At 38.8% G+C, this 17,500-nt stretch overlaps 1 protein-coding gene across 1 annotated transcript in view; it reads left to right on the top strand.

The window, feature by feature from the left end:
- Nucleotides 1-505, top strand: part of DDX20 (DEAD-box helicase 20) — a 73,745-nt gene extending 73,240 nt beyond the window's left edge. Inside the window, exon 11 of the mRNA XM_053706633.1 lies at nucleotides 1-505. This exon is cut by the window's left edge and continues 1,740 nt beyond it. The gene's annotated coding sequence lies outside the window, so the exon portion shown is untranslated.
- Nucleotides 506-17,500: the final 16,995 nt, after the last annotated feature.

Here is a 17,500-nt window from a genome sequence, read left to right as displayed (position 1 = left end):
TCAGATAGCCATAAGTCCAGATAGGTGTTGAAGCTAGTGAGAATAATGTATTTGTATTAAAGAACGAAAACGTGCACTTTTTTTACACCATTTTTGTTGTCACCTTTGGCAGAATGCTGAAAGTACTGATCTTCTCTCTTTAGCAAATTAAAAATTTACACAGTAAACTGCATTGTTTTACTAAAATTAAATTAGTTCCACTAGTTTATTTTTTACCCTTTTACTATGGGTATTTATAAATACATTGTTAAAGCAAATTCCAAGAATAATTTTGTTACAAAAACACTGCCCGTAAATAAGAAATCCTGTGTTGTTTTAGTATATTTTTCTTGCCATGCTAATGAATGGTAAGTAGACATTATTACATAGAATTATAAAATGTGTCTTCTGTTTTGGGAGCCCTATTTTTTTTTTTCTATATATATATTTTATTTTTTTGGATGAATGTTTAACATATCAAAGAGACTACTATTTGCAAAATAAAACTTGTCCTGTATTCTCCAAATTTGTATTTTGTTTTAATTGGGCAAACAAGATGGCCTATGTACAAAAAATCAAGTATATGTGGTATATCTGCTGGAGCATAAATGTAGGTATGTATTTAATTTGTACATGGAGGTCTATGTTAAACCAACAAGGTACTAGATATATGAAATCTTGTTAATGTAATATTTATGTTACTGTGCTTACTTCATCGCAAAGATATATTGTGAGTTCTAACATTTTGTGTCTTTATGATAAGATAATGTTTTAAGATGCACTAATGAGGGTAATCACCAGGAGGGAAAATTATCAGTCAAGAGAAAAATGTTACTAGTGCACTCAAAGTTAAAGGGACATAAAGTAAAAATTCAAATTTCATGATTCAGAAAGAGTATTCAAATTTAAGAGCCTTTTCAATTTACGTCTGTTGTCAAATTTACTTTGTTCTTTTGGTATCTTTTGTTGATAACCACACTGGGCTGTGGAGCCGCAAGTGACTTTTGGGAGCTAGAGCTGACTTTAACTATGCTTTTAATGTCTTTGCAGGGGTTAAATGAATAGTAGTAACAAATTTGAGATTTTTTTTTTTGCACTTTTATATCCTTTCAAATATGTGGAAAAGCCTAATTTTACTCATCCAGAAAATAGCGTACATTTCAAGCCCTGGGTATCGCTACCTCCAACACATTAGAAAGTTCATAAAAAATATCTTCATAGTCTGTGCTTATAAAGGCTATTTCACCGTAGAGCTATGGAATTCAGTCTATTATACATTCATGTTTGTGTTGTTTTACCACTTAGTATATGACGTGTCTTCCAGTTCTCAGTGGTTGATATATAAATTCCCTAATTTAAAAGGGACAGTCAAGTCCAAAAAAAACTTTCACGATTCAAATAGGGCATGTGATTTTAAACAACTTTCCAATTTACTTTTATCAGCAATTTTGCTTTGTTCTCTTGGTATGCTTAGTTGAAAGCTAAACCTATGAGGTTCATATGCTAATTTCTTAGACCTTGAAGGCCGCCTCTAATTTGAAAGCATTTTGCCGTTTTTTTAACTACTAGAGGGAGTTAGTTCATGTGTTTCACATAGATAACATTGTGCTCAGGCGCATGAATCTACCGAGGAGTGAGCACTGATTGGCTAAAATGCAAGTCTGTCAAAATAACTGAAATAAGGGGGCAGTCTGCAGAGGCTTAGATACAAGGTAATCACAGAGGTAAAACATGTATTTTATAACTGTGTTGGTTATGCAAAACTGGGGAATGGGTAATTAAGGAATTATCTACCTTTTTAAACAACACAAAATCTGGTGTTGACTGTCCCTTTAAGCCGCCTTCTTGTCAGACGAATCTTGTTCTCAAATTTTTGCACTTTTTCCTTGAAATCTGTTTTCTTGTAATTTAAAACATTTAAAAAAATAACAGTCTAACGACACACATAAAAAGGGCATAATGTCAAAAATATGTATCTTTTTACAATGAAATACATTGTAATCTTTAAAATTGGGAATTAGACTTTTTATCTTATTTTTACTGATTCTTTTCTTCTGCCACATCCCCTTTTCAAGGAAAAAATCAAAAGCTCCTTAAAGAAACATTAAACACTAAATATATTTTATAAACATAGTTATTCCCCTGCCTCCCACTAGTCATTGGTGTCGCCATATTGAAATCTGTTTGATTCCATTCCAGTGCTGATGTGTCTGCACATGTGTAGTAACTCTCCTTTAGATACCTGCAGTGTAACCTAGGTTGCATTGCATCATGACAGCACTCATGATTAGTGTTTGGTGTCCCTTATATTTCGTTGGTAATAGGAAATAGGAGAAGTTTGAGATTAATTCCTAGCAAAATTTATGGTTTTACCGGGGTGGGGATTACGGTTTATATAATTGTACAGATTTAATTAGCATCATTCAGTCTAAAATGATTGAATATCACCAATTTAAAAAATCAGTAAAGTAAAATACAAAGTGTTTAGATTTGGTGTTGAATTGAAAACTTATTTGCTGTAAATATGCAGCACACTACAAAACAGCAACTTTTTTATATATATAATGCCCAACACTTGTGATGGTTTATTAGGGTATTTTTTTTAATTAAAGTAAAAGATTTGTATTATAAAGACTTTTTTTTGCTAATAGCTTATTCTAAAAAATGATACAATAATTTATGTAAAATAGCACACTGTGTTTGACTTTTTAATTTATTGTAAGCAGTCGAAGGTTTAGGTTTTCTAAGGTTCTAACCCACTGTGGGGGGTTTTCTGTGTCTTTTAGTACGGAAGGTCTCATAAAAATTGGTATAAAGTGGAGTAGAATGATGTACACTTTAAATGGTGAGTACTTTGTAATACATATTTTTAAATTTGTTTTGTCCATTACATGTTTATGGAGATCATAGAAGATATATGGCAATGCATGAGCATAAAACTTTATTATAGCAAATAATTGTGTTTGTATTCAAAATCTAATTTGAAAAAAAGCACAGTCACTGAGTCCTAATTTTCTAAAGATATTAAATCTTTGATTACAGTTGTCCAATCTAAGGAGTAGCTGCCACAACACAGCACTTTTTATATGTACCCCATTGCTCAATGAACAATCCACCTTGTTCCATTTCCAACATTTCTTAGCACCTTGTGTAGATCCAGTGTATGTGTAGGTTTGTGGCATTTATATTGGTAAAAAAATACTTGAAGCTAGATTATATGGAAAATATATAATGTACTATTTCCCTTTTAAAAGACGGTAAAGTCATGCACAAGAAATTAAGTGGACATGAATCTCAAACATTTTATTTCAAGATTCAGATAACGGACAAAAAAAATAATCAGACTTCTATTATGACATTTACATTGTTCTCTTGTTGTTTTTGTTGAAGAGAATAACTAGTTAGGAAGAATGTTTTTGAACGCTAGATGGCATCAGTGTTTATAACATTGTTAAAAGCATTCTTGCAAAACTTGTGCTATATAGTGCTTCAGATATGTGCTCGCTTCTGAGCCTGCCAACCTATCTGATTTCAACAAAGGAAACCAAAAGAACAAAGTACTTTCGATAATATAAGTAAATCTGAAGTGTTTTTGTTTTTTTTAAATACATAAATACATTCTATCTATATCTTGAACGAAGGACTTAGGGCTGCATGTCCTAAAATTGACTTATTGGCGTTCTGTCTGCTTTTAGCATCTTTTTGAGACACCAAACTAAATCTCTTGGAATTCAAAACGTTCCATGCTTCCCCAGTTTTTTTAAAAGTGATTTCTTTTACAAGATATGAAGAGTCCATGGATTTCATCCTTACTTATGGGATTACGCCTCCTGGTCAGCAGGAAGTGGCAAAGAGCACCACAGCAGAGCTGTATATATAGCTCCTCCCTTCCCTCCCACTCCAGTCATTCTCTTTGCCTGTGTTAGTGATAGGAAGAGGTAAAGTGAGGTGTTAGTTTAGATTCTTCAATCAAGTGTTTATTATTTTTAAATTGTGCCAGTGTGTACTATTTTTCTCAGGGTACAGCTATAGGATCTGTGCAGATTACATCCGTCCTCTGCGACTCCCAATGGAGGCTGCCCTGATGCATATGGTCTTAGCAAGTTTATCTAAGACCCAGTTGTTCCCACAGATTCTGGGAGGAGATGAAGGACCTCTTGCAGTGTGGGAAGAGTCATGTTCCTCAACATGGAGGTATGTGCAGTCTGTTGTTTTCTGTGACACTGGTTAACTCAGAAAGGACTGTCTGTCTCTCTCGCTAAGCTGACCTATACCTGTGCTCTATGTATTTAACTAGAGGGGTATGTAGATATGCTAGCATTATGGGAATAATGATTGCTATGGGGTGCGGTTGAAAGGTATGTTTCACCTTTATTACACCTGTAAATGTGTGGGCTGACGCTGGGGTTGCGGAGTGAATTCTCACATAGAGACTGCATATGTTCGTGGTATGGCTACAGGGGAACTGGCTTCAGGGGGGACATTGTCTTTTTTAATAATACAATTCTCCCGTGGCTTCATGGTGTTTTTTTTGCAAAGTTCTGGGCCGCGCAGGAGTTCCGCTTTGATACGCCCATGATGGGCGGGGCATGTTTGGGGCGCAAACAGACGCAGCGCAGTGTCTATTTGGGAGTTGGTCGGTCAACTTCAGTGTCTTCTGTCTGGACCGCATGGGTAGTAGAACTCAGGCGGTCTAGACGCTTGCTGCACGGATACCATTTTGTTGTCTCAGTGTGAGGGGGCAGGTAAGCGCCGCAGCAGAGCTGTGGCGAAGTTTAAAGCCGTTTTTTATTTTTAAAGGTGCAGTTTGTTAAACGAAGTTAGCCTCACTGCTAATGGGATACGAATAAATCCAATAGTTATTGCAAGCCACGATTATTGGGTTATTTTTATTTCTTTCATGTAATTAGCAAGAGTCCATGAGCTAGTGACGTATGGGATATACATTCCTACCAGGAGGGGCAAAGTTTCCCAAACCTTAAAATGCCTATAAATACACCCCTCACCACACCCACAATTCAGTTTTACAAACTTTGCCTCCGATGGAGGTGGTGAAGTAAGTTTGTGCTAGATTCTACGTTGATATGCGCTCCGCAGCAAGTTGGAGCCCGGTTTTCCTCTCAGCATGCAGTGAATGTCAGAGGGATGTGAGGAGAGTATTGCCTATTTGAATGCAGTGATCTCCTTCTAAGGGGTCTATTTCATAGGTTCTCTGTTATCGGTCGTAGAGATTCATCTCTTACCTCCCTTTTCAGATCGACGATATACTCTTATATATACCATTACCTCTGCTGATTCTCGTTTCAGTACTGGTTTGGCTATCTGCTATATGTAGATGAGTGTCCTGGGGTAAGTAAGTCTTATTTTCTGTGACACTCCTAGCTATGGTTGGGCACTTTGTTTATAAAGTTCTAAATATATGTATTCAAACATTTATTTTCCTTGACTCAGAATGTTCAACTTTCCTTATTTTTCAGACAGTCAGTTTCATATTTGGGATAATGCATTTTAATTTAACATTTTTTACCTTAAAATTTGACTTTTTCCCTGTGGGCTGTTAGGCTCGCGGGGGCTGAAAATGCTTCATTTTATTGCGTCATTCTTGGCGCGGACTTTTTTGGCGCAAAAATTCTATTTCCGTTTCCGGCGTCATACGTGTCGCCGGAAGTTGCGTCATTCTTTGACGTTATTTTGCGCCAAAAATGTCGGCGTTCCGGATGTGGCGTCATTTTTGGCGCCAAAAAGCATTTAGGCGCCAAATAATGTGGGCGTCTTATTTGGCGCGAAAAAATATGGGCGTCACTTTTGTCTCCACATTATTTAAGTCTCATTTTTTATTGCTTCTGGTTGCTAGAAGCTTGTTCTTTGGCATTTTTTCCCATTCCTGAAACTGTCATTTAAGGAATTTGATCAATTTTGCTTTATATGTTGTTTTTTTCTTTTACATATTGCAAGATGTTCCACGTTGCAACTGAGTCAGAAGATACTTCAGGAAAATCACTGCACAATGCTGGAGCTACCAAGCTAAGTGTATCTGCTATAAACTTTTGGTATCTGTTTCTCCAGCTGTTATTTGTATTGCATGTCATGTCAAACTTATTAATGCAGATAAAATTTCCTTTAGTACTGTTACATTACCTGTTGCTGTTCCGTCAACATCTAATTTTCAGAGTGTTCCTGATAACATAAGAGATTTTATTTTTTAAATCCATTAAGAAGGCTATGTCTGTTATTTCTCCTTCTAGTATACATAAAAGTCTTTTAAAACTTCTCTTTTTTCAGATGAATTTTTAAATGAACATCATCATTCTGATACTGATAATGGTTCTTCTGGTTCTGAGGTTTCTGTCTCAGAGGTTGATGCTGATAAATCTTTGTATTTGTTCAAGATGGAATTTATTCGTTCTTTACTTAAAGAAGTGTTATTTGCATTAGAAATAGAGGATTCTGGTCCTCTTGATACTAAATGTAAACGTTTAAATAAGGTTTTTAAATCTCCTGTAGTTATTCCAGAAGTGTTTTATCTCCCTGATGCTATTTCTGAAGTAATTTCCAGGGAATGGAATAATTTGGGTAATTCATTTACTCCTTCTAGACGTTTAAGCAAATTATATCCTGTGCCATCTGACAGATTAGAGTTTTTTGGGACAAAAATCCCTAAGGTTATGGGGCTGTCTCTACTCCTGCTAATGTACTACTATTCCTACGGCAGATAGTACTTCATTTAAGGATCCTTTAGATAGGAAAATTGAATCCTTTCTAAGAAAAGCTTACTTATGTTCAGGTAATCTTCTTAGACCTGCTATATTTTTAGCGGATGTTGCTGCAGCTTCAACTTTTTGGTTAGAAGCTTTAGCGCAACAAGTAACAGATCATAATTTTATAGCATTATTTTTATTCTATAACATGCTAATAATTTTATTGGTGATACCATCTTTTGATATCATTAGAGTTGATGTCAGGTATGTGTCTCTAGCTATTTTAGCTAGAATAGCTTTATGGATTAAACTTGGAATGCTGACATGTCTTCTAAGTCAACTTTGCTTTCCCTTTCTTTCCAGGGTAAATAATCATTTTCGTTCCTTTCCTCACAAGGAACAAAAGCCTGATCCTTCATCCTCAGGAGCAGTATCAGTTTGGAAACTATTTCCAGTTTGGAATATATCCAAGCCTTATAGAAACCTATAGCCAGCTCCTAAGTACCTATGAAGGTGCGGCCCTTATTCCAGCTCAGCTGGTATGGGGCAGATTACGTTTTCTTCAAAGAAATTTGGATCAATTCCGTTCTTAATCTCTGGTTTCAGAAACATTGTTTCAGAAAGGTACAGAATTGGCTTCAAGTTAAGGCCTCCTGCTAAAAGATTCTTTTCTTTCCCGTGTCCCAGTTAACACAGCAAAGGCTCAGCATTTCTGAAATGTGTTTCAGATCTAGAGTTGGCTGGAGTATTTATGCCAGTTCCAGTTCTGGAACAGGGGCTGGGGTTTTATTTTATCTCTTCATTGTACCAAAGAAGGTCAATTCCTTCAGACCAGTTCCGGATCTATCATTATTGAATCGTTCTGTTAGGATACCAACATTCAAGATGGTTTCTGTAGGACTATCCTGCCTTTTGTTTAGCAAGGGCATTATATGTCTACAATAGATTTACAGGATGTGTATCTGCATATTCCGATTCATCCAGATCACTTTTAGTGTCTGAGATTCTCTTTTTAGACAAGCATTACCAGTTTTGTGGCTCTACCGTTTGGCTTAGCCTCAGTTCCAAGAATTTTTTTCAAAGGTTCTCTGTGCCCTTCTTTCTGTAATCAGAGAATAGGGTTTTGGTATTTCCTTATTTGGTCGATATCTTGGTATTTGCTCAGTCTTCTCATTTTCGAAGAATCTCATACGAATCGACTTGTGTTGTTTCTTCAAGTTCATGGTTGGAGGATCAATTTACTAATCAGTTCATTGATTCCTCAGACAAGGGTAACCTTTTTAGGTTTCTAGATAAATTCAGTGTCTATGACTCTGTCCTTGTCAGACAAGAGAAGTTTAACATTGATATCAGCTTGTCAAAACCTTCAGTCACAATCATTCCCTTTGGTAGCCTTATGCATGGAAATGTTGGGTCTTAGGACTGCCGCATCAGATGCGATCTCCTTTGCTCGTTTTCACATGCGACCTCTTCAGCTCTGTATGCTGAACCAATGGTGCAGGGATTACTCAAAGATATCTCAATTAATATCTTTAAACCGATTTTACAACACTCTCTGACATGGTGGACAGATCACCATCGTTTAGTTCAGGGGGCTTCTTTGTTCTTCCGACCTGGACTATAATCTCAACAGATGCAAGTCTTACAGGTTGGGGAGCTGTGTGGGGGTATCTGACGGCACAAGGGGTTTGGGAATCTCAGGAGGTGAGATTTCCGATCAATATTTTGGAACTCCGTGCAATTTTCAGAGCTCTTCAGTCTTGGCCTCTTCTGAAGAGAGAGTTGTTCATTTGTTTTCAGATAGACAATGTCACAACTGTGGCATACATCAATCATCAAGGAGGGACTCACAGTCCTCTGGCTATGAAAGAAGTATCTCGAATTTTGGTTTGGGCGGAATCCAGCTCCTGTCTAATCTCTGCGGTTCATATCCCAGGTATGGACAATTGGAAAGCGGATTATCTCAGTCGTCAAACGTTGCATCCGGGCGAATGGTCTCTTCACCCAGAGGTATTTTTTCAGATTGTTCAAATGTGGGAACTTCCAGAAATAGATCTGATGGCTTCTCATCTAAACAAGAAACTTCCCAGGTATCTGTCCAGATCCCGGGATCCTCAGGCGGAGGCAGTGGATGCATTATCACTTCCTTGGAAGTATCATCCTCCCTATATCTTTCCGCCTCTAGTTCTTCTTCCAAGAGTAACCTCCAAGATTCTGAAGGAATGCTCGTTTGTTCTGCTGGTAGCTCCGGCATGGCCTCACAGGTTTTGGTATGCGGATCTTGTCCGGTTGGCCTCTTGCCAACCGTGGACTCTTCCGTTAAGACCAGACCTTTTTGTCTCAAGGTCCTTTTTTCCATCAGGATCTGAAATCCTTAAAGGTATGGAGATTGAACGCTTGATTCTTGGTCAAAGAGGTTTCTCTGACTCTGTGATTAATACTATGTTACAGGCTCGTAAATCTGTATCCAGAGAGATATATTATAGAGTCTGGAAGACTTATATTTCTTGGTGTCTTTCTCATCATTTTTCTTGGCATTCTTTTAGAATACCGAGAATGTTACAGTTTCTTCAGGATGGTTTAGATAAGGGTTTGTCCGCAAGTTCCTTGAAAGGTCAAATCTCTGCTCTTTCTGTTCTTTTTCACAGAAAGATTGCTATTCTTCCTGATATTCATTGTTTTGTACAAGCTTTGGTTCGTATAAAGCCTGTCATTAAGTCAATTTCTCCTCCTTGGAGTTTGAATTTGGTTCTGGGGGCTCTTCAAGCTCCTCCATTTGAACCTATGCATTCATTGGATATTAAATTACTTTCTTGGAAAGGTTTTTGTTCCTTTTGACCATCTCTTCTGCCAGAAGAGTTTCTGAATTATCTGCTCTTTCTTGTGAGTCTCCTTTTCTGATTTTTCATCAGGATAAGGCGGTGTTGCGAACTTCTTTTGAATTTTTACCTAAAGTTGTGAATTCCAACAACATTAGTAGAGAAATTGTGGTTCCTTCATTATGTCCTAATCCTAAGAATTCTAAGGAGAAATCGTTGCATTCTTTGGATGTTGTTAGAGCTTTGAAATATTATGTTGAAGCTACGAAATCTTTTCGTAAGACTTCTAGTCTATTTGTTATCTTTTCCGGTTCTAGAAAAGGCCAGAAAGCTTCTGCCATTTCTTTGGCATCTTGGTTGAAATCTTTAATTCATCTTGCCTATGTTGAGTCGGGTGAAACTCCGCCTCAGAGAATTACAGCTCATTCTACTAGGTCAGTTTCTACTTCCTGGGCGTTTAGGAATGAAGCTTCGGTTGACCAGATCTGCAAAGCAGCGACTTGGTCCTCTTTGCATACTTTTACTAAATTCTACCATTTTGATGTATTTTCTTCTTCTGAAGCAGTTTTTGGTAGAAAAGTACTTCAGGCAGCGGTTTCAGTTTGAATCTTCTGCTTATGTTTTTCGTTAAACTTTATTTTGGGTGTGGATTATTTTCAGCAGGAATTGGCTGTCTTTATTTTATCCCTCCCTCTCTAGTGACTCTTGTGTGGAAAGATCCACTTCTTGGGTAGTCATTATCCCATACGTCACTAGCTCATGGACTCTTGCTAATTACATGAAAGAAAACATAATTTATGTAAGAACTTACCTGATAAATTCATTTCTTTCATATTAGCAAGAGTCCATGAGGCCCGCCCTTTTTTTGTGGTGGTTATGATTTTGTATAAAGCACAATTATTCCAATTCCTTATTTTATATGCTTTCGCACTTTTTTCTTATCACCCCACTTCTTGGCTATTCGTTAAACTGAATTGTGGGTGTGGTGAGGGGTGTATTTATAGGCATTTTAAGGTTTGGGAAACTTTGCCCCTCCTGGTAGGAATGTATATCCCATACGTCACTAGCTCATGGACTCTTGCTAATATGAAAGAAATGAATTTATCAGGTAAGTTCTTACATAAATTATGTTTTTGTCGCATAAGAGTGCTGCAGAAAGTTTTTCAGTTTTCTTAAAGGCACAGTAGTTTTTATTAATTAGACAACTAGATTGTGCATAAGAAGTATTTCTGTGTTAAGTCAATAGATTGTGCATACAATTTCTATTTTTTACTATGGATGACCTTGAAGCCAGTACTTCTTCCATGTGTTTAAATGCCATTGTGGAACCCCCGCTTACTTTTTGTCCCTCATGCAGTGAGAGGGCACTACAATGTAAAGAACACATTTTTCTTAATAAAGATATAGCGCAAGATTCTTCTCAGACTGATGACTCATGGTATGCCAATTCTTTCTCCCCAAGCGTCACAGCCCTTAAAACCCACGCAAGCGACACCATGTTCTTCAACTGCGTCCACTTCATTTACTCTGCAGGATATGGCTGCAGTTATGTCATCCACTCTTACAGAAGTCTTATCCAAGTTGCCAGTATTACAGGGCAAACACAGCAGGACAGACACGACTTTGGTTCCTGCGGCTTCTGACACTTTGATGGCTATCTTCGATGTGCCCTCCCAGGGATCTGATTTGGGGGGTAGGGAGCTTTTATCTGAGGGGGAGCTTTTCCGACTCAGGGAGTGCGTTGCCTCAGACTCGGACGTCATGTCCTTCAGATTTAAGCTTGAACACCTCCGCCTGTTACTGCGGGAGGTTTTAGCAACTCTGGATGACTGTGACTCTATTGTGGTACCACCAGAGAAATTGTGTAAGATGGACAAATACTTAGAGGTCCCTACTTATTCTGATGTGTTTCCGGTTCCTAAGAGAATTTCGGAAATTATTACGCGGGAATGGGAAAGACCGGGTATCCCGTTCTCACCTCCCAATTTTAAGAAGATGTATCCTATAGCTGACACTGTTCGGGATGCTTGGCAAACAGTCCCTAAGGTGGAGGGAGCTATATCTACCCTGGTTAAGCGTACAACTATTCCTATTGAGGACAGTTGTGCTTTCAAATATCCTATGGATAAAAAATTGGAGGGTCTTCTAAAGAAGCTATTTATTCATCAGGGTTTTCTATTACAACCAACGGCTTGTATTGTACCACTTACAACTGCGGCTGCCTTTTGGTTTGACGCCTTAGAAGATCTCTTAAGACTGAGACTCCTTTAGAGGAAATACTAGATAGAATTAGGGCCCTTAAGCTGGCTAATTATTTTATTACAGATGCTGCCTTTCAGATCGCCAAGTTGGCGGCTAAGAATGCAGGATTTGCCATTTTAGCGCATAGAGCTTTATGGTTAAAATTTTGGTCTGCTGAGGTATCCTCTAAATCAAAGATTTTGGCTATTCCTTTCAAAGGAAAGACCCTATTTGGGCCTGACTTGAAAGAAATTATTTCTGACATTACGGGAGGTAAGGGTCATCTCCTACCTCAGGATAAAGCAGCTAAACAAAGGGGTAAACAGAATAATTTTCGTTCCTTTCGGAATTTCAAGGGAGTCTCCTCTGTTCCTCCTTCCGCTAAACAGGAAGGGAATTTTGCACAAGCCAAGTCCATCTGGAGACCCAACCAGGCTTGGAACAAGGGTAAACAACCCAAGAAGCCCACTGCTGCTCCCAAAACAGTATGAAGGGGCGGCCCCTCGATCCGGGACCGGATCTAGTTAGTAGGGGGCAGACTTTCTCTCTTTGTCCGGGTTTGGCTAAGAGACGTTCAGGATCCCTGGACACTGGAAATCGTGTCCCAAGGGTATCAACTGGAATTCAAAAATTCTCTCCCAAGGGGGAGGTTTCTTCTTTCACGATTGTCTGTAGACCAGATAAAAAGTGAGGCGTTCTTACATTGTGTAAAAGACCTCTCTACTATGGGAGTAATTTGTCCCGTTCCAATACAGGGGCAGGGGTTTTACTCAAATCTTTTCATGGTTCTCAAGAAAGAGGGAACGTATCGTCCCATTTTAGACCTCAAGAGTCTAAACAAGTTTCTCAGAGTTCCATCTTTGAAGATGGAGACTATTCGGACAATTCTTCCATTGATCCAAGAGGGTCAATATATGACTACCGTGTACTTAAAGGATGCATATCTTCATATTCCTATCCACAAAGATCATCATCAGTTTATAAGGTTTAAAAGGTGAAGAGAAACAGAGGGGTATATGACAATACTACACATGAGGTGCCCCTCTGTTTCTCTTCACCTTTTATAGTTTCGCCTGGACCAGCCAGTGAGGAGGAGGCGGCAGCCATTATTGGACAATAACCTATACCATCTTAAGGACATTCCTTTCACATACTTTTATTCTTTCTAGGATTTATTGCAACCAAAATTTCTACTATATACATATTTTTTGTATTTATCTTAAACCACAGTTGTGTTTTTGTGTTTCATGTTCATTCAGCGCCCCCCTTTTTGTGATCAGGTCACAGTTGGTATAGTTTCTAAGGTTTGCCTTCCTGGACAAACATTTTCAGTTTGTGGCTCTTCCTTTCGGGCTGGCCACAGCACCCAGGATCTTCACAAAGGTTCTAGGGTCTCTTTTGGCGGTTCTCAGACCGCGGGGCATTGCAGTGGCGCCTTATCTAGACGATATCTTGATTCAGGCGTCGTCTTACCAACTGGCAAAATCTCATACAGACATGGTTCTTTCCTTTCTGAGGACTCACGGGTGGAAGGTGAATCTAGAAAAGAGTTCACTGATTCCACAGACAAGGGTTCCTTTCCTGGGAACTCTAATAGATTCTGTATCCATGAAAATTTTCTTGACGGAAATCAGAAAATTAAAGATTCTGAATACATGCCGAGCCCTTCAGTCCAATCCTCGGCCATCAGTGGCTCAGTGCATGGAGGTAATTGGATTGATGGTGGCAGCAATGGACATCATTCCGTTTGCTCGTTTTCATCTCAGACCCCTACAACTGAGCATGCTCAGGCAGTGGAATGGAGATTATGCTAATTTGTCTCCTCAGATAGATCTGGGTCAGGAGACAAGAGACTCTCTTCTTTGGTGGTTGTCGCCGGATCATCTGTCCCAAGGGACGTGCTTCTGCAGACCCTCATGGGTGATAGTGACAACAGATGCCAGTCTACTAGGATGGGGTGCAGTCTGGAATTCCCTGAAGACTCAGGGTGTGTGGACTTGATCGGAGTCTCTACTTCCAATCAATATTCTGAAGGTTGAGAGCAATATTCAATGCGCTTCAGGCTTGGCCTCAGTTGGCTTCGGCCAAATTCATCCGATTTCAGTCGGACAACATCACGACTGTGGCTTACATCAATCATCAGGGAGGAACAAGGAGTTCCTTAGCGATGACCGAAGTAGCCAAGATAATTCGGTGGGCGGAGGCTCACTCTTGTTATCTGTCAGCAATCTACATCCCAGGAGTGGACAACTGGGAAGCGGATTTTTTGAGCAGACAGACGTTTCATCCGAGGGAATGGGAACGCCATCCGGAGGTCTTTGCCACCCTGATGCTCAGATGGGGCAGACCGGATTTGGATCTTATTGCCTCTCGTCAGAATGCCAAGCTCCCGAGATACGGATCCAGGTCCAGGGATCCTCAGGCCGAACTGATAGATGCCTTGGCAGTGACTTGGTCGTTCAACCTAGCTTATGTGTTTCCACCATTGCTTCCCTTCCCCAAGTGATTGCTCGGATAAAACAGGAGAGGGCTTCAGTGATCCTCATCGCTCCTGCGTGGCCTCGCAGGACTTGGTATGCCGATATGGTGGACATGTCCTCTCTGCCACCGTGGAAGCTTCCATTGAGGCAGGACCTTTTCATTCAGGGACCCTTCCATCATCCAAATCTAATTTCTCTGCATCTGCTTGGAGATTGAACGCTTAATTTTATCTAAGCAAGGGTTTTCTGATGCGGTCATTGATACCTTAATTCAGGCACGTAAGCCTGTCACTAGAAATATTTACCATAAGATATGATGTAAATATCTTTATTGGTGCGAATCCAAGGGCTACTCATGGAGTAAGGTTCGGATTCCCAGGATTTTATCTTTTCTCCAAGAAGGATTGGAGAAAGGGTTGTCAGCAAGTTCCTTAAAGGGACAGATTTCTGCTTTGTCTATTCTGTTGCACAAACGTCTGTCAGATGTTCCAGACGTTCAATCTTTTTGTCAGGCTCTGACTAGAATCAGACCTGTGTTTAGACCAATTGCTCCTCCTTGGAGTTTGAATTTAGTTCTTAATGTTCTTCAAGGGGTTCCGTTTGAACCTATGCATTCCATAGATATTAAGTTGTTATCTTGGAAAGTTTTATTTTTGGTTGCTATTTTTTCTGCTCGCAGAGTTTCTGAGCTTTCAGCTTTACAATGTGATTCCCCTTATCTTATTTTCCATTCTGATAAGGTGGTCTTGCGTACCAAACCTGGTTTCCTTCCCAAGGTTGTTTCTAATAAGAATATTAATCAGGAAATTGTTGTTCCTTCCTTGTGTCCGAATCCTCCTTCTAAGAAGGAGCGTCTTTTACATAATTTGGACGTGGTCCGTGCCCTGAAGTTTTACTTGCAGGCGACTAAAGAATTTCGTCAATCATCTTCATTATTTGTTGTTTTTTCTGGCTGAGGAGTATCATCTGTTTTGCATATGAGACTGCTGGACAGCAGCCTCCTGAAAGAATTAGAGCTCATTCTACTAGTGCTGTGGCTTCCTCATGGGCATTTGAAAATAATGCTTCTGTTGAACAGATTTGCAAGGCTGCAACTTGGTCGTCTCTTCACACTTTTTCCAAATTTTACAAATTTGATACCTTTGCCTCATCTGAGGCTGTTTTGGGGAGAAAGGTTCTTCAAGCAGTGGTGCCTTCCGTTTTAGGTTCCTGTCTTGTCCCTCCCTTTCATCCGTGTCCTATAGCTTTGGTATTGTATCCCATAAGTAAGGATGAAATCCGTGGGCTCGTCATATCTTGTAAAAGAAAAGGAAATTTATGCTTACCTGATAAATTTCTTTTTTTTATGATATGACGAGTCCACGGCCCACCCTGTCATTTCTAAGACAGATATTTTATTTATTTTTGTCAAACTTCAGTCACCTCTGCACCTTTGGCTTTTCTTTTCTCTTCCTAACTTCGGTCGAATGACTGGAGTGGGAGGGAAGGGAGGAGCTATATATACAGCTCTGCTGTGGTGCTCTTTGCCACTTCCTGCTGACCAGGAGGCGTAATCCCATAAGTAAGGATGAAATCCGTGGACTCGTCCTATCGTAAAAGAAATAAATTTATCAGGTAAGCATAAATTTCTTTTTCTTCTTTGCATCTGTTAATCATTTCACCTAAAGAATAATACTCCACTTACAAAATAATTGTTTATCTGATCTCCTTTGATAAAGCAAATTAGGGTATCAATGAACTGCACATAGGAGAGTCAGGGTTCTTGCTTCTACACAAATGCTCTCCAGTCTCCCTGAAGGACAGTGGGGGAAAAGTAGCTTCAGATTTAAGTCACCAAAATAGAAAATGCTATTTTTTTTTTTCCGCACAACTAAACCTTTTATAGGGCATTAAAATTTGACTGTAATTTCCCTTTGAATTAACAAATTTCTAAAGTAAAATTTCTGCCACTAAAAAGACGACTTGGCTTTCATTTGAAAAGGCTAGATAGCCTTGGAATATACTGTACATTGTATATAGTCATCACTTGGCAATTTACTCAATGAACACTCCAAACATGTACTATCCATGTGTGGCACATAATGATTTTAATCCGGATTGGATACATCAGTTACAGCAGTGGCACAAGACAAATTACTGCAAATTATATACAATTCAACATATGCACTACATTTCAAAATAAGACAACATGATTGAAGCTGCAAGAAAGAAATGTGGTCATTTTTTTTCTCCCCATTCCCTGCACACCTAACCTCAATATCTAACCTGTAGCAATGTGTTAGAATCCATATACAGTACTTTTTATTGATACATACTGACTGCTGTGCTTGTTAATAATACTTAACAGCAGAGCAAAATCAAGAGAACATTCTCAATTAAAGACAATTAGGGATATGGGCTTGGCCATATGTTAAAAAGAATACAGATTAGTTTGTAAGGGAAAAAAATAAGACACAGGATAGAACAATTACACTGAAGACATTTAAAACAATTCTATGTTACACACAGCTATTCAATTCTGCTAGGGCCTATTTTAGGCCAGGCCTACACATGTATCCACAGAAATCAGAATATTTGTTGGGCTATGTGGATTAACCATTTCATCACTAAGTAATCTGGCAGTGAACATGTTAAATGAATGCAGAAATGTCTCGAGGTCAATCCATACATATTTAGTCAGTTACATAGCATTCTGGAACTTGTAGTCTTTTTTTTCTTACCAGAAAGTATAGTATGTCTTTGGCTGTCAATGCCTTTTGCTGCTGGAGAGATTAAACATCAAGAGAAAGGAATGCTTCTTTTGCAACCTAGTTTTTTTTGTTTGTTTTTGTTTTGTTTTTTTACTTGTGTAGGAAAAAAAAGTTTAATTAGGATTTTACATTGCCATTGCAATGCACTATCTTAAAAGCAGCTAATAATAGACCGCAGTTTCACTTCTCAGCTAGGCTTTTCTACCTGGAGCTGCGGAAATTTGATTGTCACACGATGTCCTGTTGTATGTCCCTGGGAATTAAACCTATAGAATGTGAGTGGCTACAAAACCCCTCACCCTGCCTGTTTTACATGACATTTATCAAATGATTCTGTAATCTATATGATAACATGGACAAAAGTGAGAGAGGTAAGTGAGCAATAGATCTTAATAGGTATCATATATCTCTTAAAAAAAGTTCTAAAAGTATTGTTACACACTGTGTGATACTGTTAAATGGTAGAAATGTATAGCAAGACAAAACAGGCACAGACAGCATGAGGAAATGGAGACTCTAAACTGCATAACTGT

The sequence above is a fragment of the Bombina bombina genome, chromosome 3 (genome assembly GCF_027579735.1).
Source record: "Bombina bombina isolate aBomBom1 chromosome 3, aBomBom1.pri, whole genome shotgun sequence".
NCBI lineage: Eukaryota > Metazoa > Chordata > Amphibia > Anura > Bombinatoridae > Bombina > Bombina bombina.
Note: the sequence above shows the minus strand (reverse complement) of the source record. Positions and strands in the feature narration are given on the sequence as shown.